This window comes from Megascapheus bottae, unplaced genomic scaffold (genome assembly GCF_031878675.1).
Source record: "Megascapheus bottae isolate mThoBot1 unplaced genomic scaffold, mThoBot2.hap1 HAP1_SCAFFOLD_48, whole genome shotgun sequence".
NCBI lineage: Eukaryota > Metazoa > Chordata > Mammalia > Rodentia > Geomyidae > Megascapheus > Megascapheus bottae.
The window spans coordinates 649,225-676,050 of NW_028327313.1; the positions used below are offsets into that span (position 1 = coordinate 649,225).

The window sequence follows — 26,826 nt, forward strand, 5'->3', positions numbered from 1 at the left end:
CCTACTGACAAGGGGCATCAACATTGAGGATAGAACGTGGGGATGCTGTCCATCCAGAAGGAGAAGTAAAAGTTCCCTGTTAGTGAACGTGCATTTGTGCCCTTGGATGAAATTCAAAAGAAGTCTTAAGAGGCAGGGTGCCATTTTCTTCATGGATGAGAGATACCTTGGCATCATAGAAGGGGCAAGAGCAGGAGCCTTTTTTTCACTCTTGACAGAAGAAACCACTGTGGCTGTCCTTTGAGCTAAATTGCAGTGGGAGCAGTCAGCAGGACCTGATGAGGGCCTGTCCACTTAGGATGTAAACCAGAAAGATTAAGGGTCTTAAGAAAGACTCGACCTCAGGCAAAATTGGGGGAGAAGAAAAAGGGCTTTAAGGGGCTGAGGGAGTCTTGGATATGGGAAAGTGGGGTAAGATTAGAAAGGAATGTATAAAAGGAAAGTTATCTATCCTACATGGGTAGTTACAGTACAAGTAAGGCCATCTACACCTACCACTGAGATCTGGGAGGGAAAAGACAGGCTGGAATATTCAGGTAAGAACAAAATACTGGCTCCCATATCCAAAAGAAAGGATACAAGTAGCTTGCCTGGAATCTGCAGACATACCCTGGGCTCCTCCATCGTGATGCTTCTGGGATCCAGCGGCCCTGGGCAGCATCGCAATTCCGTTGCCAAGCTGAGTATCTCAGATAAGTTGAGCTCCTCAACATGTGTAGGGGGTATGGGAGTGACTGGCCCACCATGTATCAATGAGGATGGATAGTCAATTCCCCAGTGTCGTGGCTACCCATACTTTGGCAGGGTCCAGATTGTGGTTTTAGAGTAGGACAAGCTTCTTGCCCAGTGGCCTTCCTTGCCACACTTAAAGCATGGTCTGGGTGGTGTGTGTTGGGTGCTTCTTCTTTGAGGAGCCTGATGGGCAGCAGCCAGGAGCTGGCAATTTTTCCTATTACGGGCTGCCTTATCAGATTTTTCTGTTCCGCCTGGTTGTTCAAAACCTTAAAGGCCGTGTTCACCAGATCTCCTTGAGGGGTTTGAGGGCCATCCTCAGCCTATTTCAATTTCTTTTTTAATATTAGGAGCTGATTGGGAAATGAAATGGGTATTAAGGACGACCATACCTTCATTTGACTCCGGGTCCAGCTTAGTATAAGGCTGGGGTGCCACTGTAAGGCGATCAAGAAATTCGGCTGGGTTTTCAGTGGGTCTCTGAATAACCTCCTTTAGTTCATCATAGTTGACTGCATGGAGGGCTGCCTTCTGGAGGCCAACTACCAGGCAGGTTACCATCCTATTTCTGATAACTCTTCCAGGGGCATTATTTTCATAATCACATTTGGGCTCTTCCCTGAGCACAGCCGTTGCCCCTACTGGGAAAGTATTGTCTAGGCGGTGGGTTTCATCATCATGTTCCAGGGCTGCAACCCAAACCCTTTCCTTTTCTTCAGAGGTAAGGGTAGAGGAGAGGACTGTATATAAGTCATGCCAGGTAAGGTCATAAGTCTGAACAAGGTATTTAAATACTTTGGTATAATTATTGGGGTCTTGGGAGTATGATCCTAGTTGCTTCTCACTCTGGGAAAGATCTGTCATTGAAAAGGGGGCATGCACATGAATGACCCTTTCTGCCCCTGCCACTTCCCGGAGAGGATATAAGGAGGCTGGTGGAGGCTGTGAGCTACCAGTACAAGATCAAGTATAAGTAGCAGGAGGTGAGTCAAAAGGAGATGAAGGGGGAGGAGAAGGAAGGAAAGGTTCAGCTTGGGGAGGACAGCAGTGTATTCAATGTTGAGTAGGGGAACAGGCACTTTAGGTTTAGGAAGAGACTCCAGGCTCTTAGGTGATTTGGCAGGGACAGCATACCTCTGTGCCAGTAGGATAGGGGAAGTTGAACAGGATTGGTAGAGAGAAGGGCAAGCATGGAGAGCAAAGAATGCCTGAACATATAGAACCTCTGGCCATTTACCATTGTGTCAGCAGAAACTGTCTAAATTCCTGAGAATATTATAATCCAAAGTCCAATTTGGGGGCCACTGAGACCAATTTTCTATCCTATATTTTGGCCAGACACAATTGAAATAAAAGTTGAGCAGTTTTGGCTTTATGGAGTCTCTGAGTAGAAGAACCTCTAAAGAGGTAAAAGATATCCCAAGGGGATGTCCTGGCTTGGGTGAGACTGATGAGACCCCATTGTAATAAGAAACACTAAGTAGAAGTGAAGTCTGTGAGGGTGGGGTGTCTTCAGTGAGGCGGTAGGGGAAGAGTTAGTGAGGACATGGGTGGGGGGCCCAGTCAGTGAGGACAACAGGGGAAGGGTGGAGTCAGTGGTGACTGGGGGTGGAGTCAGTGACGATGTCAATGGATAGAGTCAATAAGGATGTTGAGTGGGAAAGTAGAATGTGGGGGGGAGGGGGAATCCAATCTCACCAGAACAGATTGGGGGTGGGGAGGGTTAAACTAGACACAGGGAGAGAGCCCTAGGCAGGGATGGATAAAGGAGACATAAGAGGCCTGCAGGCAGGAGTCACTCACCAGGTACAGACAGGAAACATTGTAGCAAATGCACCTCCAGCAATGGGAAAGGCAGAGATCCTAGAGTGCAGTTTCCTTTCTCTGGCCTGAAGTGGGTGGGGGCAGAAGGTGGAATAACCCTCGAGAAACGGAGGGGATCCACCCACTCTTGACCCTCTCCCCAATCTGAGTCACGGCACAAAATGTAAGGGGAGCCGAAAGGAAACTCCACGCAGTTCAGGAGAAGAGGGTTTATTGCATGAGGAAAGAGCAGACTCCTGCCACCCAAGATGGATTCCCGGCAAGCAAGAGATCTTTGGGTGGGAACTGAGAGATTATATAGGGGGAGGGGAATAGACACAGCAGAAGTGGATATGACCTCAGAGGATGGGGAAATACTTCAATGGGGACCTCCCACTGCACCCAGGCATGCCAGTTGCCAGGGTTACAGTTGCCAGGTGGGTATTTCCAGGGTTCAGGGGGAGAGAGCCAAGGGAAGAAGTCATTTCTTCCAGGCAGACTTAACAAACTCCATCCTGGGCCCTGTGCTCGGGAATGTTATTCCCGACACCTGCACTATTCAATCTGAGAACCTTGCTTAGAAAGTGGCTGGCATGACAGGGATGAGCTATGGCATCCACACTTCAAAGTTGAGGTCTAGCTTTCCAACAATAGGCCCTTTGAAGACTGCTGAACTCCCCAGGAACCCATGCTGAATACTAGGTGCCAACTGGAGGGCCCAAGGCCAAAGACAGCCTGGTATGTCACAGGTGCTATCTTGCTCTACAGGACTTCTCTTACCAAACACTAGTTCAAAGACAAAGTATGGGAGGAGCACCCATTGTCGTTGCATACCTTTCCTATGGTAAATAGTACTGCAGTGCACATCATTGTGCAAGTGGCTTTAGATTGTCCTTGTTTTTGGAAGATTGGGTAAATGCCAAGTACTGGTTATTGCTGGGTCATAGGGGAGCTCTAGGTTTAGTGTTTTTTTCTTCCCAGTCCTGTTCTTAGACTCAGGACCTGAGAACAGTCCTTGGGTTCTCTATTTTCCTGAAGGCTAGGGCTCTACCTATTGAACCTCAGCACCATTTCTGGCCTTTTTCTATGTATGTGGTACCAAGGAATTGCACCCGGGGATAGGGGGGCTCTATGTTAATTTTTTTTCTTCCCAGTCCTGTGCTTAGACTCAGGACCTGAGAACAGTCTTGGGTTCTTTATTTTCCTGAAGGCTCAGGCTCTACCGATTGTGCCTCAGCACCATTTCTTGCCTTTATCTACGTATGTGGTACCAAGGAATCACACCCGTGGCTTCCTGCATGCTACCAAGCACTCTACCACTAGACCAAAGTCCCAACCCCAAAGTTTCCACTGTTGAGAAACCACCATACTGCTTTCCACAGTAGTTGAAAGAGTTTACACTCCCACCAACTGTGTAGTAGTGACCCCTCCTGGCCACATCCATGCCAGCATCTGTTGTCATTAGGTTTCTGGATCATGGCCATTCTAACTGGAGTGAAGTGGAATCTCAGAGTTGTTTTGATTTGCATTTCTTTTAGGTCCTGAGATGGTGAGCTTTCTTCATGTGCCTAGAGGCCATTCTTATTTCTTCTTCAGAGAAGTCTCCGTTGAAGTCTTTGACCCATCTTTGAATGGGATGGTTGTTTCTTTGAAGATTCCTTTTGGAGAGATTCCATTTCTTTTAGCTGTAGATATATTTTAGATAGGAGGCCTTTGGTGTATGGCTAGTGAAGGTCTTCTCCCACTCTGTGGGCTTTCTATTTAACTTGCTAGTTATGTCCTTTGCCATACTAAATCTCTGCAGTTTACTGCAGACCATTTTTCCAAACTTGTTTTAATTTGCTGTGTTTCTGGTTCTTTATTTAGAATGTTTCAATGTTCGCCAAGGAGACCTAATGTATCTCCTGTTCTTTCTTGTAAAGTTTTCAGATTATCTGCCTTTCCCTTAAAGTCTTTGATCGATTTGGAACTAATGCTGGTGCATGGTGACATAGAAGAATCCAACCTTAGCTTTCTGCAGGTGTTTAACCTGTTCTGCCAGTATCATATGTTGAAGAGGCTGTTGTTCTTCCATTCTGATTTTTGATTCCCTTATCAAAGACTAGGTGGCTTTAGGTCATTAAGACAACTTTTGTGGTGTGTGTGTGTGTGTGTGTTCGCGCGTACATGCCTGCACATTCAGCCTCTCTCCATGCACTTCATGTTTAACCATCAGCTTTCAGTTTCTTGGGTTTTCTGTAACTTGATTTACTTGTGGAATGAAGCTGTTGTGATATTTTATCAACTGTTACTGATTTGAGCAGTGCACGCAGAACCCTGGATGTCTCCCTACCCGATTCCTCGCCCTCATCAATCAAATTTCATGGGGACCTTTGCATGGGTAATCAGTCGATACTTTTCTACAAGAGGAATGTGACCCGGCTAACCAGTATTTAAGGATATATTAATTTAGTTAATATGTTCTCAGCTTTCACTGGTTTCAGTGAAACTGCTATTGCTGTCAGTACTCTAGTGGCTTAAGGCATTTGAGGTGTAGAGTATAGTGCTTCGTGGCCAGAGTAATAGGAATATTCACTCTGTCCAAAATTACCAGCAAAAATCTGGCTAGAGACATGGTTCATTTGGCAGAACTCCAGCCAAGCAAGCAAGTTGAGCAAGCTGGAGGCCATGAGTTCAAACCCCAGTACTGCCAAACGAAAAAAATAAAGATACTGCTTAAGAAACAGCACGTTTAAGACCAAGTAAGAAGGCATCCTGTATGAATGTGTAACTTCCATTGTTTTGGTTTTATTTTTTCAATATAGGGGTCTTATTATACAGGCTAAGGTGACCCTGAACTATTGATCATCTTACCTTACTCTTCATGCTGGGATTAGAAGCACCTACAACAACTGTGCCACTTGGAAGTTAACTGTAGATATATGCTTTTTCTTTTTTGAATATGACAGGAGAATGATATGATTGATTCAGCACATCAGTGGAAAGCTGTATTCAGGAGACAAAAGGAAAAAAATCAAGGGTGCCCCAACAACAGGTGATCCAGACACAGATCACGCTCATATGTGCCACATTTCATACCTTCAAACACTAGCTTGAAGTAGCACATGAGTGCTCGGGCCTTCCAAGGAGTTTAGTTCAGCCCCATTGCTTATTTGTCATATGTACTGCCTTATGTTTGTGGCATTCATGAACTATAGTTGCAGCATCTGGAACTCTGCCAAAATAAAATGTCAGAGAAACAAGGCTGTCAAAACCACATATTTTGTGTATTATTTTTAAAAAGATGTAGACATCCAGCTGGATAAATAGAAATAGGCTCCTTTGTTCTGAAGCCTGGTTGTTGATGAAGTACCTGCTGCTCCTCTCAATTCTAGTCTGCAGAATTCTCTCAAGTCTTGTTCCAGACTGAGCCAGATGTGAATGTCTTCCCATCAAATTAGCATTTGTGAGCAGCAGTCACCCAGTGATTCATTACACCCCAGTGTTGGGGCTGGCATGCCTCTCCTTGCTAGGCAATTCCATGTGTTAGCACAATTATCCCATAACAGTGATGCTACCCATCCCTCAAATTAATTTTAAGTTGATAAAGTGTGTGTGTGTGTGTGTGTGTGTGTGTGTGTGTGTGTGTGTGTGTGTGTGTGGTATTCTATGCATCATGATTTGGGCCCCACACACCCATTTCATTTAAGAAAGCATACCTTTGTTTCAAATGAATTGAGACTAAGTGCAGATCCCTGTGTGATTCTCAGTGGGTGGTTAGGTGTGTGGTGTGTGGCTTTGTGGGGAGGACAGAGTTCAGCAGGGGTGGGATTCTAGGATGCTAGGATGCTAGGATGCTGAAACAAACCAGTCAGGTCCATCCAGAGGTCTGAGGGAGCTGGGCAGGAGAGTTTTAAGTCAGGCTAACAGAGGCCAGGAAGCTCCCAAGGCTACAATCCAGGAACCTGAGTGCTGTGGGACCCAAAGGAGGATAGGTCAGTCTAGGATGTATAACTTTGAATGAGAACTTCACACACATTGTGCTTGTAGAAGTAGTGTATCAGAGTGAGCGATGGCTGAAATCCTCAAAGAAGCCACTAAGCACCATATATCATTATAGCTGTATTTATCAGCCAGTAATGATTCTACTAAGAAATCAATTAAACCGTTGATTTAAAACAGTTAAAAGGTCTTTTGTCTTTTTAAGCTAATATTATTTTACTGTAAGTCCTTTATGTATTCTGGACATAAGTTCTTTGTTTTTTCAGATCCATGGACGTATATTGTAAATATCTTTTTCATGCCAATACTAGGAGTTGAACTCAGGGATGCATACTCTCACTTTGCCTTTTCTGTTCTGTTCTTTTCTTTTTCCTTTTTCTTAATTTGGGCATTCTACCAAGACGCACTTCTACTTACAGCTTTTTCCTGGTTTACTGGAGATAAGATTCTCATGGACTTTTCTACCTGGACTGGCTTTAAACCACAATCCTCAGATCTCAAACTTCTTGAGTAGCAAGGATGACACGATTGTGAGCCACCACCTGCACGCAACTAAAGAATGCATTTTGTTGTTACCAGTCATGGGCTTGAACTAAGGGCCTTAGCACTGTCCCTGAGCTTCTGTTGCTCAAAAGTAGCCGTGTACACTTGAACCACAGCACCACTTCCAGCTTTTTTCTATATATGTAGTACTAAGGAATTGAACCCAGGGATTCTTGCACATTTAGCACTCTTCCACTAAGTCACAATCCTAGCCCTATTTTTTGCATGGTGATTGTGAATTGAGACCCTCATAAGTGCTAAGCAGGTGCTCTACTAGCTGGACAATGCCCCAAGCCCTCTTTTGTTTTTGTCTTTTTCATATAATGTCTTGCGAATTTGATCTATGTTGAGAATTCTTCATTTCTGTGAATCTGGATTTTTAGAGATGTGCCATGACACCTAATCCTTATTTATTTTTTTATTTTAAAGGATACTTTCCTTTCTCAAGATTACAAAGATAGTCTCCTATGTTTTTCTAGCAGCTTCTAGATTTTTTCTTATATTCATATCTAGAATCATTTCCTTTATGTATATTATCTATAAAGTGAGAGGTCCATTTTAGGTATTTATTTGGTTGTATCAGACAGTCTTTTCAAAGACCACCTTCATTGAAATATGGTAGAACCTTCATTGAAAATCAGCTGGCAGCCTGTGTGTGAGCCAATTTTGCTTTATTTATCTCTTTGAACATCTCTAAGCCATAATGTTGTCTTGGTTACTGTAATTTGTAGCAACACTTGAATCAGGCAACTCAAATTCTCCAACTACATTCTTTTTCATGATAGGTTTGAGCCATTGTATGTAGGTCTTGTGTGTATGTGGAGGGGGGATGGACACTATTTTCTGAAGTCTAGCACTCTGCCTATTGAGCCACAGCAGCACTTCTGGCGTTTTCTGTGTATGTGGTTCTAGGGAATTGAACCCAGGTCTTCATGCATGGTAGGCAAGCATGCTACCACTAGGCCCTGCTCCTGGCCCTCCTTGTGTTTTTATATAAAATTTTTAACCAAGATGTCAAGTCTTTTCTACACATCTGGAAAAGACTACAGGTTTTAAATTAGGGTTATTAGTAATTTCAGAGCCAAGTTTGAGAAAATCAGTATCTTATCCATCCATTTATTTAACTGATTTCAGCAGCATTTTACAATTATAGCACGTACTGTGTTTGTAATACTTTGTTAAATTTAATCCAAGGCATTTAGTATTTTACTTATTTATTTCCTTATTTTTGCCAGTAGGAGGGTATGAACTCACTTCTTCAAAATCTCACATGGCTTTTTGCCCACAGATTCTGTTCTAACACTTGAACCTTATCTCCAGCTGGTTTTTTGCTGTGTAATTAGATGATGTAATTAGAGATGTAGTTTTGTAGACTTTTCTGTCTGAGCTAACTTTAACCTCGATCCTCCACCCTGTTTTCTGAGCAGCTTGGATTACCGGCTGGGTAAAAATCCTTCTGTGTTATCTCGCCACACTGAAACTTTCTTAAATTTACTTAACTGTAGACACCATACATGTGGGACTATTATTTTGTGAACTTGCTCCAGGTACAATCACATTTTACCACAAACAGTGGCAAATTTATTTAAACCTTAACCTTTAAAGTCTAAGCACTTTAGGTTATAAATGAAGCATAGTTGCAGAGATGTGTTTTCCTTATCTATTGGAGGAGCCCGATGGTCAAGCGAAAGAAGAGTTATGGAAGCCTATTCAGTGAGTATTGGGGTCTTTACTTCCTTGTTCTAGAATACAAGGAGTTTTAATGCAATCCCAAGAAGAGCCACTGAGAGGCAGCTTCAGTCTGCAGCTTACCAGTGGGCTACTGTGTGCTCTCCAGGCCTATGGCAGGGTCCTAGGCATCAGCAGCAGTCCAAGAAAGCAGCTCCACATAACTCTTTTCTGATGTCACTTACCTCATCCATAAACGAACCTCAAACATGCCCACAGCTTATAAAAAATACCAAGGAAAACCAGTCCAGAAGGAAAGGAACACCTCTACCACAGGGGAAACAAGCAGGTCTGTTGTAGAAAACAAGGGATGGCAAATGTGTACTGTTGGGGACCGACTGTGGGGTCAATGACCTTGGACCTGACCTTGGACCTACACAACTGTATATACAAGGAAGTAACTCTTATCAGGATAACTTCAAGCAATGTCAATTAGTTCTTATCATGATAAATTCAAGCAATGTCAATCAGTTCTTATCAAGATGACTTTAAGCAATGTCAATCACATCTTATCAAGATGACTTTGGGCAATGTTAATCACTTCTCATTTATCCTATTTGTAACTTGATTAGTATTTTGTATGAATGTAGCCTCTGGCAGTTCCCTAGTTTTAAGAAGAGTATTTAAGGTTGGAACTTGAAATAAACTGGGCTGCAGTCTTTACCTGGGCTGCAGACCTCCCGAACTCCATCTGTTTGTCTCTCTTCTATTTTTTCCTAGTCCCTGCCCCCTATTTCAGGAATCCCAATCTGCAAACCCTGGTTTGCTGCCGGCTGGCCCGGAAGTGTACATGTAGACAAACTAAAGAAAGCAGAAAAGAGCGTCTTTCTTTAGTTTGTCTGAATGTACAGAGCTACCTGAAGGGTTTTTTCTGTATTGATTTAAACACATTCTAGTTTTTTTTCTTGCCAGTGCTGGGGCTTCCACTCAGGAAGGTCTGGGCACTGTCCTTGGGCTTTCTCAGGACTAGCACTCTACTGCTTGAGCCACAGAACCATTTCTAGCTTTTTCTGCATATATGGTACCCAGGAATCAAACCCAGGATGTCATGTATGCTAGCCAAATACTGTACTGTTAGGCCAAACTCCCAGCCCAAAACATTCTAGTTTTTTCATTCATACCCCCACTTACGTTTTAGAACAAGAGTATAAAGGGAAAAGACATATTCTGAATGATATCAGTATGTATGTATTGACATGGCAGCATTTTCTTTCATGATTATTCCCTTCTACAAAGGAATTGGTTGACCCATCTGGATTGTCAGAAGAGCAATTGAAAGAGATTCCTTACACTAAAATAGAGTGAGTATGGTCAATGAAAATATTTTCATTAATGTTTTATTAATGCCAAGGGAGAAGTTCATTTTTCCTTTTCAGTTGTGTTCCTTGTAGTGCTTGAATTTCTATCTTTTAACAGAAGAAATGAATATGGACTAGGTAGTAGTGGCTCACATCTGTAATTCTAGCTTCTCAAAGGCTGAGATCTAAAGATTGCAGCTCAAAGGTGGGCTGGGCAGGAAAGACCATGAGGCTCTTTATCTCTAATGAACCACCCAAACAGCTGGAAGTGGAGCTGTGGATTTTCATTGTAGGTTGGCTTTGAACCTAAGTTCTGTGGACCTCAGCCTAAGTACAGATGGTGTAGCCCACAAGAGCTTGGCAAGATTTAACTCTTCATGGGAGGCTAGTAAAAAGCAGACAGGAGAACGATGACTGCTTTCTAATAAGAATGAGATCCTATTATGACTTCATTGTATATTTATCTTCCATATTCTGGAAGAGAGTTTAACTAAAATTTAGTATGGTGGTTAAATACTCACATGTACTGAATTTAGATTGGTGGTTCAATACACACATGTACATGCAAATATTCCAAACAGCTCTTGTTTCATGGATAGCTGAGAAAATTCTATTATTATTATTATTATTATTATTATTATTATTATTATATCATGAAGTTTAAGTCACCAAAATCTTTCAGCCTGTAATAAGTCAATTTGCAGTTTTAGCATTCAGAAAGAATTTTGAATCATCCTGATTTATTTTTTCTCTGATTGTTTGCTTTCTTCTTTTCTTTTTTGTCTCTTTTCTTTCCCTCCCTCCCTCTTTCTCCCTCCCTCGCTCTCTCCTTCTTCTCCCCACCTCATTCTTCTTGTTGTTTTTTCTTCAGGACTCAGGGTGACCCAGTCCGCATCAGGCATTCTCATTCAACATGAAATTACCGCCAATATTGAAGGTCCAGATGGGGAGCGATCAGTTCTCTCAGAAGTGAAGTAAGTAAGTGGGCAGGTCTAAATACATTAGCCTGTGGTTCCAAAAAAGCCTTTTTGTCAATGAGAGAAATACCCCCCTTTCACTTAAGTTCTGAGTCTAGCTACTACCCTATACTATTTTATGAGGAGGGAGTGGTTATTGGGTTAATACTCAGGAGCTCACACTTGCAAGGCAAGCACTCAAAAGAACTCAAGTCTAGGCTCCAGCCTTTTTTGCTTTTAGTTAAGGTTTTGATAGGGTCTGGGGAATTTTCTCCTTTTGAAGCTGGCCTTGGACCTATATGCTCCCAGTTTCTACTTTCCAAATAACTAGGGAGGCAGGCATGAGCCACCATGCCAAGGCTGTACTTTAATTCTAAAACTCTCTTGAAATTCAGAAACAGATTTGGTACCACCTCTTCCTGTGACCCGATCCTCAGATGCTCAGGGTGCTGGCGGCTCTACAGTTCATCAGGTTAGTATTAATAAAGTTTTAGAAAGTATACTTCTGCTGGCAAATTTCAGAGGCTTCTGGTACTTTGATGAATTCCATTTGGTAGGTAATCGATCATTAAGTATATCCTGAGATTCTTTGTTTTGTTGATGGCACTGGGATATGAACTTGGGGCATGGGCTTCGTAGGCAAGTGCTCTGCGACTTGAGCCATGCTTCCAAGATTCTATGTGTTAAAGACCATCTACAGGAAAAAGAGGAGGAAGGAGTGTGTGATGAAGAGTCAGTAGATGGAATCATTTAAAGCTGAAGACAGTACAAGGCCTAAAGTGATCTGATATTAAGACAATGCCTAAATTATTGGCAATTTGAAATGAAGAAACAATACCTTTTACCACATTTCCCTGTGCCAGTACTGATACTTGAACTTATGGGCAGTGTCTTCTTAGCTTTTTGCTCAAGGCTGGCACTCTAACACTTGAGCCTCAGGTACACTCCCAAGTTTTTGGTTGTTAACTGTAGACAAAAATTATATAGGCTCTGCTGCCAAGGCCAGCTTTCATCCATGACCTTTAGATCTCAGCCTCCTGAGTATCTAGGAATACAGTACCACTGGTGCCTAGTTTCAAGTATTTTTCAAGCCAGAGAAACAAAGTCAAAATTGGGACAGATGTTATTGTTAACAATGGCAGACAGAAGAATTACTCAAATCCGAATTTACTTTTCCCTTCAAAAGGAGGTATGTACATCCTTGAAATTGGATACAAATATGGTTAAAGACAACAGAAGGACATAGTGTCTAGCTGCATTAACATAATCAATTTAACTCTCCTGAATTCGGTCTGAGAGCCTTGAATGTCATTCTGCAGGGTTTGACATCATTCTCACGGCAGAAGTTTAATAAGATGATATGAACTTAAAGACAGTTGGATGAACTTATAGATGCAGAAGTTGACATTTATGATTGGCTAGTGCCAGTTTGTCGTTGTGTGGTTTTTATCCCATCATGAATCCTGTAGAGAAGCCAATTAAAACTACTGTGTCTCTCTCATAAAAACATGTTAGCTATGCAGTTTTATACATTATAAACTTGGGAGTTCATACATTACCTACAAAGCTGTTATGCTATTTTCCATTGCCCTGCTCATTTCTTATCAATTACTTGATTAAAGATCTGTTTCTGAGGAAACAGATCCACAGACGGATTTATGTGCCAGTTTATTGGGAAATACCCTGTGGTACTTGTTGGGAAGTGAAAGAAGAGAGATGTGGCCAGAGTTACAAGCTAAACTGTGCAGCTCAGTCCCCTAATGGGATCTTATGGGAAGCTCTGGAACTTCAGTCATCCAGTCTTGAGCTAAATAGGTTGTTGTGGCTGAGGGCTGTTTTTGGAAGGCTCGTGGGATTGGATAGGGTGGCTCTTTTCAGCCTAGGGTAGTTCCCAGAGGATCTCAAATTTGAGCTGTGTAGCAAACCAGAATTTCCAACAATCCCAGTCTGGAATGGAAATCTGAGCAACACACACAGATTCTATAACAATCCATGTGATTTATCAGCACCACTGAAGAATTTCAAAAATGGCAAATTAGGCCAGGAGCATGTCCTAGTGGTAGAGCGTGCCTAGCATACATGAAAATAGCTAGAAGCAGTGCTGTGGCTCAATGGTAGAGCACTAGCCTTGAGAAAGCCCAAGGTCAGTGCTCAGGCCCTAAGTTCAAACCCTCCCCGCCCCCACAAAAGCAAATTATACACAATAAATAGCACTCATTTTGATGTATGCAAGTCTACAACATCTTCTGTCAGCTGTGTTGATCCTAAGCCTGCTTTCAAATGAAACAGCTATCCACTGAGCCCCGCAGGGAATGGTACCCACCAGCCTGAGCAGTCAGTACATCCTGGTGGGTCACTTCATCTACTCTACTGCCCCAATAACTAGTGTCTTCTTCTAAATAATTAATAATCTACACATTCTGTCCTTTTACAAAAACTACTTTCTGAGTCTAACATATACATGTAAAAATGTTTTCTTTCAGAAAAGAAATGGGTCCAAAGACAGCCTGATTGAAGAAAAACCTCATCTATCTACAAGCAATCTGACTGGAAAGCACACAGCAAAAACAGTGAAAACTGTTCAAGCTGCCCGCCTCAAGATAGAGACTTGATCCTGATGAGAAGAAGCATCTGGTGTGCTTGTGCTTGTGGGCAGATGCGTGGATGGTGTCGAGTTTCAGAAAGGAAGACATGACAACGCGCTTACAAGGCTACCCTTCAGTTCTGTTCAGCACAGGAATTGAGGATGCTTTCTCTTTGTACTCCGGAGACAAAGGTCCAAGATACTTAAATAGTTATCTAATTCACAGTTTGAGAAGTGTCAGCGATACACCCTTCCCAGCCCACTCCTGGCTCTTCACCTGAAATGGCACCAAATTACACATCATTAAATATTGCCCCACTCTTCCCACCCTCACCTGTGGAAACATGTAGAGATCCAGCAGTGTTCCTGACTGTGCAAATGTTAATCCTGATTGTTCTGTAAGTACTGCTATAGACTTGCTGTTGCTCATACAGGAGTAGTTTGGACTATTGTACTTCCAAAACAGGCAAATGAAGGGATTTTTAAATGCCATTGGAAATCCAAATTGAATATTGCAGATATGAAATCCCAGAGTCAAATTATGTAGTAGAAGAGGGTTTTGGTTGATCTCTTCAATATCAAAGGTCAAGGCCAAAACAAACTGGTAGTTCTTGAAGATTAACCAGTGCGATTAGTATAGAAATTTAGGAAAATTATTTCACAATTTATTATTTTGATGAATAGAATTCTTGCTTCTCTGCCAAGGAATATTAAAACATTTCTCCCAATTAAGATCAAATGGGAATGTTGTGTCTTATCCTTGTATATATGATTAGATAAGGACATGCAGAGAATTTGTTATGAACGGGATTCAGAAAAAAACTTGAGTCAAGAAAGACAGCTTCCTTATTCCCTGCTACCTAACATTTCACAATAAATCTGTTGTCTATTAAACATAAAATAGTCTTTCATGAACAGCAATTTTGCCCTGGAGATAATACATTTTTATTTATTTAATGATTCTTACCTTTTACTGTTATTGTGGAGTTGATATGTGGTGGGATTAGTTACATGAAGCAGGAAGTGAATAGCAAGAATAATTCTTTTTGAACCATCTCTCCCCTTTTGTTGCTCTCTCCTGGTTTTCCTTCCTGTCTCCACCCACAAGATATACATCTCACTTCCCACATAGTGTCTAGTGAGTAACACAGTTTAATTTCCAACTTTGTTCTACCATTTATGTAGAACAAACACGGTTATGTAGAATAAACAAGGTTAAAGGGAATGAAAACAAAAAATAGCAACAATGGCAACTGAAATATTTGTTGTCTCATTTTTTGCAGTCAATTTCATACAATATTATTTTATGTGATCAATTGAACATATCTCCTAAGGCTTTTTCAACCACTCCATTAGGTATGATCTTTAGCCTCTGTGTGTGAATGTTTAGAATACTATATAATTCACCAGAGACACCAAATTTTCTTTTGTGTTTCCCTTGTAATAAGTAATTCAAGTCTGTGAAAATTCTTGTGTTTTGAATCAAAGTTTATGTTATATGGTTACATGGCAGGCCAGGCTAATTAACAAATCTTCACTTTTAAAGCAGCTTTCAAAAATAAAGTATCCCTTCAGCAAGAGTCTATAGCAATCTGTACTAGCAGACCCAAATTATTGAACAGCTCTATCTGTCAGATCAACCAGAAAAAGAATTTATATATCAGGCCAGTGAATTTTATTTTTATTTATCTAATGAAACAAAACACTTTCATCCAAATTTGAGTATTTCCTTATAGAGAAAGGAGCCTCCAACTGGGGGGAAGAAGAGAGAATTGTAAGTAAGGTTTACATTGAAATCCCAAGGCCATGGTCACCATTGTAAAATACAATGATAACTACTGTCTTCCTAATATATTTATCAATTGAGAAAGTGGAATGAAAATAATAAATGATTTCTTCATGTGTCTATAAGACATTTTTGTTTCTTCTTCAGAGAAGACTCTCTTTAAGTCTTTGGCCCATTTTTTAATGGGATGGTTGTTACTTTGGAGATTAGTTTTGGAGTGATTCAATTGTTTGAGTTGTTCATATATTTTAGATATGAAGCCTTTGTCCGTTGTTTGGTTGGTGAAGATCTTCTCCCACTCTGTAGGCTTCCTAATTAATTTACTAGCTATGTCCTTTGCCATACAAAAGCTCTGCAGTTTAATGCAGTCCCACTTATCCAGCCTTTCTCTGATTTGTTGTGATTCTTGGTCCTTATTAAGAAAGTTTCGACCCCTGCCAAGGAGACCTAGTGTATCTCCTATTCCTTCCTGTAAAGTTTTCAGTGTGTCAGCTTTTACCTCCAGGTCTTTGATCCATTTGGACTTAATTCTAGTGCAAGGTGACAAAGAAGGGTCCAACTTTAGTTTTCTGCAGGTGCTTAACCAGTTCTGCCAGCACAACTTGTTGAAGAGGCTGTCTTTCTTCCATTCTATTTTTTTGGCTCCCTTGTCAAACATTAGGTGGCCACAGGTCTGTGGTTTAATATCTGGGTCCTCAGTTCTATTCCATTGGTCTTCAGGCCTGTTCCTGTGCCATTACCAAGCTGTTTTGATAATTATAGCTCTGTAATAGAGTCTAAAGTTAGGAATTGAGATTCCTCCAGCGCTATTCTTTCTGCTAAGAAGTGTTTTGCTATACGGGGTCTTTTATTATCCCATATGAAATACTCAACATCTCTGGTCATAAAAGAAATGCAAATCAAAACAACTCTAAGATTCCACCTCACTCGAGTTAGAATGGCCAGGATCAGGAAAATGAATAATAACAGATGCTGGAGGGGATATGGCCAGGAGGGATCACTACTACACTGTTGGTGGGAGTGCAAACTCGTTCAACCACTATGGAAAGCAGTGTGGCAGTGCCTCAAAAGGCTAAACATAGAACTCCCCTATGACCCATCAATTCCACTACTTGGAATTTACCCAACCATCCAGAAACAAGGGCATACTAAATCCACTAGCACAACAATGTTCATTGCAGCACTATTCACCATAGCAAAGATATGGAACCAACCTAGATGTCCCTCAGTTGATGAGTGGATCAACAAGTTGTGGTATTTGTACACAATGGAATTCTATGCTGCTGTTAGAAAGAATGACATCGACCTATTTGTTAGGAAATGGAAAGACTTAGAACAAATCATATTAAGTGAAGTAAGCCAGCCTCAAAGGAACTTAGGCTCGATGGTTTCCCTCAGTTGTCATAATCAGTAGAAACCTTGTGGTGTCCTAGCAGAGATCTGCAATAGAGCAAAATCTTGATACATAAGGCCATATAGTATGAAGCTAATTGAAAGGACCTCCAGGATATTGAAACAAAAGCCATATAATGAATGATTGTTGTCCTTAATATATTATGTTGTCTCTCATCTCCTTTGCTGTCCCTTGGTTATCTCATATTGTTATAGTATCTCACTTTGTTATCTGATATATTGGATTGATTTGTATTTGATTATTTGAAATTTGATAGGGAAGGGGGGAAAACCAAGACGGGTGTGGGGTGTAGGGGGGAGGGAAATGGGTACCAATACATGTGAAAGGGTGTCAATGTACATGAATTAATGCACCTTCTATCTGGCAAATATCATGTAACCCTTTTACTAATTACAATTAAAGAAATGCAAAAAAAGAAAATAATAGATAAGTAAAGATGATGTAAATTTCATTTTTCTTTCCTTCGTCTGTGCAAGGGTTTGTGTGAATACACACACATTATGAAGGAATTAATATTAAATCTAAACACATTTTTAAAGAGGAAACAATGGAGGCAAGATAGAAATGCGAGAGGATGAATTTGCTCTAAAAAATGGGTATGTATATGTCACATTTCAATGTCTTCCTTTCAATCTTTTCATGCTTGCATGGTCTCTGCTGAGAAATCTATGGTTATTCTGACTGGTTTTCCTTTGTAGGTGATTGATCCCTTCTCCCTGGCTGCCTTTTGGATCCTTTCTTTGGTCTCTATTGATCCAGCTTGGATTATACTGTGGCGGTGGGATGTTCTTTTCTGGTCATGTCTGTATCTGGCTGGGCTTGCCCTTCCAGATGTTTGGGAAGTTCTCTGAGATGAGTCCCTAAAGTATATTTCCAGTACAATTGACCTTTTTCTCTAGACCCTCCTCAATACCAATTATCTTTAAATTAGGCTTCCTAATTATATCTTGGAGGTCTTAAAGCATTTTCTCATATTTCCTAGATTTGAATCGACTCATTTTCTCTTCTTTCTCTATAACAACTAAATTATCTTCAACCCCGAAATTCTCTCTTCTCCATTGTATAACCTGCTTTGTACTTTATTCTTCATCTCCCTTGCTTCTACTTGCTCATTTTTGATGCCTTGCATCTCTTGTTTTAGATCTTGTATGGATTTCTTTAGCTCCTTAATTTTACTTTGAGTGGTTATCTCAGCAGCTTTATTCTCTTTGGACATTTGTTGGATTTCAGTCACATTTTTGTTTTGGATTCTATGAATTCATCCATTTTTCTTGGAAAAACCTTTATTATGGCTTCCTTTATGGCTTCCCCTTTTTCATATGTCACCTTGTTTATGGTTTCCTCTTGTTTATCTATGGCTTCCTCCCTTTTCTCATTCTTTATGTTTTCACACTTTTCATTAATGATGTTTATCAATTGCATTTGTATAGCACTTGGAATACTCTCCTCTAGATTTGCCACTGATGGCTCCATTGACTGTTTCTATTGGGTGGGAGATGCTATTTCTTGATTTGACAATTTTCTTAAGTTTCTTGTTCTGTCCATTTGAAAATGGGAGCAAGATTAATACTAAACAAGGTTTTAATTTTTCGGATATACCCAACCTATACCTTTTCAGTTGGCTGACAATAGATGTTCACACTTTTAGGTTGGTAATATCACTCTCACTTTCTTTTTGTGCACTTGCATACAAATCTAATAAAACCACATGTTACCGATTTATGACCAAAACAGTAAGCCCCCAAACCAATCTCTATTGTATTTAAGTCCCTCTTAACCTAGAATGTAATTGAACACCTAGATACATAGCATTGCTCAACAACCATCAAATGTAGATCTATGCATTATAAGAGTTGAAGGATGAACAGAGGATCAGATATAGTAAAATAATATGAAATACAATAAAGGAGGTAGGAAAAGAATAATGCAAGAACGTAAGTTATTATAGTAATGAATAAAAGGTATAGTGTAAGGATAATTGACCTAGGGTGATAGACAGGTATAATATTTTTGTTCAAAGTTTAGAAGAACTTAGATAAAACTTAAGAAAATAAGAAGAGTAATAAGAATAATATGTAGAGAAAAGATGGAGGTATATATTGGAGATTTCAATGATACAAATTTTAAAAAGAAAAAAGTACCAAAACAACAATAAAACAAAACAAAACAAAAGAGAACACAACAAAAAAGGGGAAAAAAGGTTGGGGGAGATTCCTCAGTATTCTGAGTTCTTACCTAAGAGATTCTAGGGTTGAGAACCAGTAGATTAAAAAGCAGGTGACAGTCTCAGTATAGATATCATTTTTATTTAGACTACACTCAGAGCTGTCACTGTGTTTCTAGGAATGACCTCAGTGGCAGAAGGAATGCGGGAAAAGAGACGAGAAAAAGAAAAAGAAAAAAAAGGAATGAATTATAACGTTTAATAAAAGTTGTAGGTAAAATGGCAAAGAGAAAATAAGAACTCCTAAAAATGCAAATGAATAGGGGTAGAAGAAAAACAACAACAACAAAAAAGGGTATTCTTCAGGTTTTTTGGGGGGAGGTGGTGGGCAGGGTAGGAAACTTGTGTCTCCACTAAATTCAGGATCCAAACACTTCAAAAAGTCTTTTTCTCTTCTGATTTGGCTTTGCTGTTTTTTGGATCAGATGGCTTGATTGGGAAAAGAAAGCTGAAAGATTTGTGCGCGGTTTGTTTGTTTGTCTGTTTGTTTGTTTGTTGGCAGTCTGGGGCTTGAGATCAGGGCCTGAGCACTGTCCATGGAGTTTCTCAAGGCGTTCTCTACCACTTGAGCCTCACCACTACTTCTGGCTTTTTTCTATGTATGTGGTACAGGAAGGAATAGGAGATACACTAGGCCTCCTTGGCACAGGTCGAAACTTTCTTAATAAGGACCAAGAATCACAACAAATCAGAGAAGGGCTGGATAAGTGGGACTGCATTAAACTGCAGAGCTTTTGTATGGCAAAGGACATAGCTAGTAAACTAAGCAGGAAGCCTACAGAGTGGGAGAAGATCTTCACCAACCAAACAACGGACAAAGGCCTCATATCTAAAATATATCAACAACTCAAACAATTGAATCACTCCAAAACTAACCTCCAAAGTAACAACCATCCCATTAAAAAATGGGCCAAAGACTTAAAGAGAGTCTTCTCTGAAGAAGAAACAAAAATGGCCTATAGACACATGAAGAAATGCTCAACATCTCTGGTCATAAAAGAAATGCAAATCAAAACAACTCTAAGATTCCACCTCACTCCAGCTAGAATGGCCAGGATCAGGAAAACGAATAATAACAGATGCTGGAGGGGATGTGGCCAGGAGGGATCACTACTACACTGTTGGTGGGAGTGCAAACTCGTTCAACCACTATGGAAAGCAGTGTGGCAGTGCCTCAAAAGGCTAAACATAGAACTCCCCTATGACCCAGCAATTCCACTACTTGGCATTTACCCAACCACCCAGAAACAAGGACATACTAAACCCACTAGCACAACAATGTTCATTGCAGCACTATTCACCATAGCAAAGATATGGAACCAACCTAGATGTCCCTCAGTTGATGAGTGGATCAACAAGTTGTGGTATTTGTACACAATGGAATTCTATGCTGCTGTCAGAAAGAATGACATCGCCCCATTTGTTAGGAAATGGAAAGACTTAGAACAAATCATATTAAGTGAAGTAAGCCAGACTCAAAGGAACTTAGGCTCAATGGTTTCCCTCATTCGTCATAATCAGTAGAAACCTTGGGCTCTACTAGCAGAGATTTGCAATTGAGCAAAATCTTGACACATAAGGCCATATAATGTGAAGCTAATTGAAAGGACCTCCAGGATAGTGAAACAAAAGCCATATAATGAATGATTGTTGTCCTTAATGTACTATGTTGTCTCTCATCTCCTTTGCTCTCCATTGGTTATCTCATATTGGTATAGTATCTCACTTTGTTATCTGATATATTGAATTTATTTATATTTGGATATTTGAAATTTGATAGGGAAGGGGGGAAAACCAAGACGGGAGGGGGGTGTGGAGGGGGAGGGAAACAGGTACCAAGACATGTGAAAGGGTATCAATGTATGTGAATTAATGCACCTTCTATCTGGCAAATATCATGTAACCCTTTTACTAATTACAATAAAAAAATAAAGAAGTAAATAAATAAAAAATAACCTAGGGTCAGTGTAGTTCATGCTCTCAGTCCTAGCTACTCAGGATTGCTGGCAGATTGCAGTTCGAAGGTAGCCAGAACAAGAAAGGTCAACTAATTACTAAAAAGCCAGAAGTGGAGTTGTGAATCAAGTGTTAGAGTTTCAGTCTTGAGTGAAAATGATGAGACAGATATGAGTCATTGAGTTCAAGCCCCAGTACTGGACTGTTGTTTGCATGTGTATACATATATACACACACATGCACACATACACACACATACACATTGAGTCAGCATCTCTTCTAGTATAATGATCTTTATTCTGTGACTCAAAAAGAAAAAGTGGAGTTTTATTCCACTTTTTTGTACAGTGTTATGATTTTAAGTATGAAATCAAAATTAGGATGATCAGTTGCCTTTGAGGAATTACCACATCCACTCAAAAAGGAATGTAGGCCAGTGTCCATGCCTCAACTGACCTCCATAAGCCATGACTCTGAGGAATAGATTGTAGCTGCTTTTGAATGATCAAAAATTCATTTCAGTTCAGAGCTATCACCATTCAAAGCTATCATGAATAATTCTTTAAACATCTGGCCATTTTCCTTTCACCAAAGCAAGAACCCTAGGGAAAATCGTCCCAGGGCACTTCTTAGGAAAAGCTGGAGAGCCCCTGAAAATTCACACATGTCTATAATTTCCATTGCATATTTTGTATCATGTCTAAGGTCTAAGCCCAGAGAATTTATTGTCATTATCATCCTGCAACTTTTGAGCCTAAGGGTTGGCTCATGTAGTAGAACTGGATTGTTATATAACTCTTTCTTTTCCAAATTAGTGGCTTCCTCTAGTTTTCTATAACACCAATTCCACTACAGACATCAAATATGTGTCACACACCTAGTGACACATGTGAACACTGGCGGTCAGAGAGGATGTCCCTCAGAGTGCGGCGTCACTCTTCTTACATTGTATAACCCACTTTGCTTGGAAAAGGCCAGGGTTCTCTACACTGGTGAGTTCATTCAGGAAATATCCTTTGAGGCCCTCTTGAAAACACACGGAGCTTGCATAAGTGAATGAACCATGCCCAGTTCACTGTCAATAGCAGTCTCATTGATGTGTACTGCCATGTAAGACAATTATATTATGAGGTCTCACCTTTAGCTACTATTGGCAGACATCGAGTCCATATAGTTGATATTTACCAAGAATACTCCTGGATATACTCACCACTGTGCAAGCTGTCACAAATATTAGTATACCCTGTTTAATATTTTATTTAGTAACATAACTGCATTTAATATTTATTTATCTCAAGAAAATGGCACATTTATACATTACCAGCACATGCATATCTGGGGTTTAATTCGGTCAAATTGGAGTTTTAAAAACTTGAAACTATTCAAAATAATCAGTGTCCACTTAGAAAGCATCTAGCACAAATGAGATTATTGAATAAGTTCAAACTTCCTCAAATAGAAGATATACAGATTTAGATATAGACAAGTAGATCTCTATCTGTCTTTACCTATAGATATCATTCTATCTGTATACCTATAGATACAGATCTATCTATCTATCTATCTATCTATCTATCTATCTATCTATCTATCTATATGTAGTAGGAATTTAACTTTCTGTGTCCAGCTAATTCACATTATTCAAGGTAATTTGGTAAATGCCCATAGAAAACAAGTACCCTTAGGGTATAAAATGTGATATTAACCAAAGAGAAAATGAAAATACTACTAAAAATAATATTGATGGATTTTTTTAGATTATTCTACAATTGCACAAGTATAATGCAAAAGATTTTAAAGTATCTACAATGGTACATATCACTGTTTAAAAGACATCAGATTTCTAATTACACCATTCTGGTGATAGTGAAGATACTGAGAACTTTCAATACTAAAAGGACCTTGGACAATTGTGAAAGACATATTAAAAATCTTAGTGGCACTGGGCATGCTGGCTCATGCCTGTAATCCTAGCTATGTAGGAGGCTGAGATTGAGGATTGTAGTTCAAAGCCAGCCCAGGCACTAAAGACCATGAGACGCTTATCTCCAATTAACCACTAGAAAACTGAAAGTGGTGCCATGGCTCAAATGGTAGAGCACCAGTCTTGAGCTGAACTGCTTAAGGACAGTGCCCAGGCCCAGAGTTCAAGCCCCATGAACAACAACAGCAGCAAAAAAAACCCTAGTGGTATTGTGGTTCAAGTAGTAGAATGCAGAACTCAAGGAGAACGCCCAGGCCCAGAATTCAGGTCCTATAACTAACAACAACAACAATAAATAATCTTAAATATCCATTTGTAAATCATTATATAATTATTTCCTGTCTGTTTTAAACTTCTGTATTCTTATTTTCTCTCATCCAAGAGTAATATTATCAATATGTTATAACATACTGTCTCATTTGCCCTAACAAAATCCTAGCGTTTTCCTACTTCCCTTCTTTTTATCCCCATATATTGTGCCTTGAAGGTTATGTTTTCCTGCTGAAAGCCTTGTGCCCTTTGACTCATCTTTCCGTTCCTCTTGTGGAAAATAACTGCATTGATCATTCTTATTTCTTTCATGTTCTTTTCTATTTTATCTGGTTCCCTTCCTGAAATCTCTTCTATTCATTTACCCCTGCCCAACTAGACCTTGTCTTGACCTTGAGCCCGGCCGCGATCGATGGCCCAGGCGTACAGACCACTGGCGCCGCGACTATGGAGTGCCCCGAAGCGGGAGGATTAAATTCCAATAACTATGAAAATGTGGCAATCAAAGAGGAAATCTCAGAGGAACTTGAAGCCAATGCCATGGATTCTATGGTAAACATGCCACTTGCTACAATAGATATTAGAGACGACTGTGGAATCACTGATGCACCTCTAATAAACACAAAAAGGAGTAAAGAAAATGAACAGATCAAGAATGATCAAGTAAAGAAGAGGAAAAGAAAGCAAAAAGATTATCAACCCAACTATTTCCTGTCCATTCCAATTACCAGCAAAGAGAGGTATTGATGCACTTTGGGAATTAAAGCCATACATTGAAGAAATTCTCCAGGGAAAACATTTGACATTGCTGTTTCAGGGGATTGATACTTTTGGAAGTCAGGTTGGCTTTGTGAAGCTGAAAGAGGGAGATCACATCAATCCACTTTTGGAGATAGCAGAGACTGCAAAAAAGACATTTCAAGAAAGAGGCATCCTGGCAGGAGAAAACCAACATTTTAAGCCTCACCTGACCTTTATGAAATTGTCAGAAGCACCAGTGCTCCGCAAAAATGGAGTGAAAAAAATCAACCCTGAGTTGTATGAAAAATTTATCAACTGCAGATTTGGAGAAGAAATGTTACAGCGCATAGACCTGTGCTCCATGCAGAAGAAGAAGCGTAGCGATGGTTATTATCACTGTGAGTCTTCAATTGTGATTGGCAAGAAACCTATTGGAATCCAAGACTTAATTAATGAAGCTTTGCATCAAGAAAGGATGTGTCTGAAGTCCAAAGTGAAACAGATAAAGGAACTTTTATTAAAGCCTGAAATTCAAAACTTTTATTAAAGCCAAAATTAGAGAGGAGCTTTTAGAAGAAAGACTTATACATTAAAATAATCAAGCAAGTAATGTTGATTTAATTGCAGCTTTGAAATAAGCTCTACATTGATATTACGGTAAGATAGTTTATGAAATCTTTTTAGCTTATTCAGTAGCTCTTTGGTAAATACCAAAGTGTCTTGATAGTTTATAAATAACAGTGAACCAGCTTTTGGTAAGCAGTTATTTTCTTGCTAAAGAAAACTGAATTTGCCTTATTATTATTATTTTAGCTAAACTCATGTTTTAGAATGTTTCTTTCTATACCATTGAGTCATTTTTTTAGGAATAACTTTTTTTTTAAATTAGGTGTTGTGATATTTTTGGGGGCTTTGCAGATAAAAACTACAGACTGTGAAAAATCTCTTACAAACAAGACAAAACCAACAACAGTATTTTAAGGGTCAGTTGGTTCCTGTTGACATAATTATTATTAACTTACAGAAGCACTGTCCAGTTGTGTCTATATCTACTGTTAGTTTTAATGAGAATTTGAATGTTTATTGATATTAGTATATGAATGAATATTATAAAATAATAATCGCAATCACTGGTTAAGAATGTGTTATATCCACATGTATTATTTTTCACTGATAGAACTATGGTATGTTTTATCATTTTTTAATAAGTGTTTTTTTCCCCTTTTCTGAAGATAGCCCCAGGTCTTAACTATACCCCTTGTATTTTGAATTTGTTTGCACTGACTCATTTTTAAAGAATATTCTTGAAAAATTTCTCCTTGTGTGATGGTTTTTCTATAGTCATTGAAAAATTGCTGCTACTATCATAATGAAGGAAAAATAATTAGAGATCAAATATGTAATTATTTCACATATAAAATCCAATTGGCTCATGGATCTTAGCTATTTTTTCACTAAGAAAATTATGCTACATTTAGTTATAAAATGAGTTTATGCATTGTCACGCCTGTTAATAAACATGTTGTTTTCCCCTCCCCCCCAAAAAAGAAAACTGAAAGTGGTGCCATGGCTCAAATGGTAGAGCACCAGTCTTGAGCTGAACTGCTTAAGGACAGTGCCCAGGCCCAGAGTTCAAGCCCCATGAACAACAACAGCAGCAAAAAAAACCCTAGTGGTATTGTGGTTCAAGTAGTAGAATGCAGAACTCAAGGAGAACGCCCAGGCCCAGAATTCAAGTCCTATAACTAACAACAACAACAACAAAAAATCTTAAATATCCATTTGTAAATCATTATATAATTATTTCCTGTCTGTTTTAAACTTCTGTATTCTTATTTTCTCTCATCCAAGAGTAATATTATCAATATGTTATAACATACTGTCTCATTTGTCCTAACTTAACAAAATCCTAGTGTTTTCCTACTTCCCTTCTTTTTATCCCCATATATTGTGCCTTGAAGGTTATGTTTTCATGCTGAAAGCCTTGTGCCCTTTGACTCATCTTTCCGTTCCTCTTGTGGAAAATAACTGCATTGATCATTCTTATTTCTTTCATGTTCTTTTCTATTTTATCTGGTTCCCTTCCTGAAATCTCTTCTATTCATTTACTCCTGCCAACTAGACCTTATCTTGACCTTGAGCTTTCCAACGTGTGCTTACTTTCCAGTTTTCTGTCTGTTCAACTAGAGTTTATAATATCAGGGTATATACTTTATGTCAACTCCATAACTCCTCAGACTGTAGAAGCACCACTACATGGCTTAACTTCATAAGTTTGCATAAACTTATTGACAAAGATCACTATTGATTTTTTAATGAGGAAAACATTTACATGGTTAAGGCTTGCTTTCCTTTGTCTACTAACATCCCCTCTCCTATATTAGACCAAAGATCATTTGAGAAAATAGTATACCCAGAATATTTGAGGATTTATCTTAGTTTTCACATGACCACATCAAAATTGAAAGTTGAGAAATGAATTATTGACTTGCAATTGGAAGTGGTATGCTATTATTATTAGTATTTCACTGATCAAAGTAAGCTTTCTTACAGTACCTTACTTCAAGGGAAGAGGAAACATCAATATCTCCTGTGTCCTACAACTGTCAAGGTCATGGGGATATTGGTGCTTCTTTTCAATGCAACCAGGGCTTCCAGGAGTGCTCTTTTGTTTACCTTCTGCTTTGTCATGTAAGAACTTGATGTTTATCCCCTCTGGAGGAAGTGACACATTGTTGCCTTAGATTTCATATCCTCCAGAGACTGGAGAAACTAAATCTAGTGATTTATAGAACACTACATTTTAGGTAGTTTGATTTAAAAGAG

General features: G+C 39.5%; 1 long non-coding RNA gene and 1 pseudogene across 1 annotated transcript; both read left to right on the plus strand.

The window, feature by feature from the left end:
* The first annotated feature begins 10,026 nt into the window (after window positions 1-10,026).
* On the plus strand, window positions 10,027-14,870 carry LOC150040084 (uncharacterized). Its single transcript, XR_016534070.1, has 4 exons — window positions 10,027-10,088; window positions 10,957-11,059; window positions 11,437-11,513; window positions 13,525-14,870. It is a non-coding gene; the product is annotated as an uncharacterized LOC150040084 (long non-coding RNA).
* Window positions 14,871-23,667: 8,797 nt separating this feature from the next.
* LOC150040085 (A-kinase anchor protein 7 pseudogene) lies at window positions 23,668-24,638 on the plus strand (annotated as a pseudogene).
* The last annotated feature ends 2,188 nt before the right edge of the window (window positions 24,639-26,826 follow it).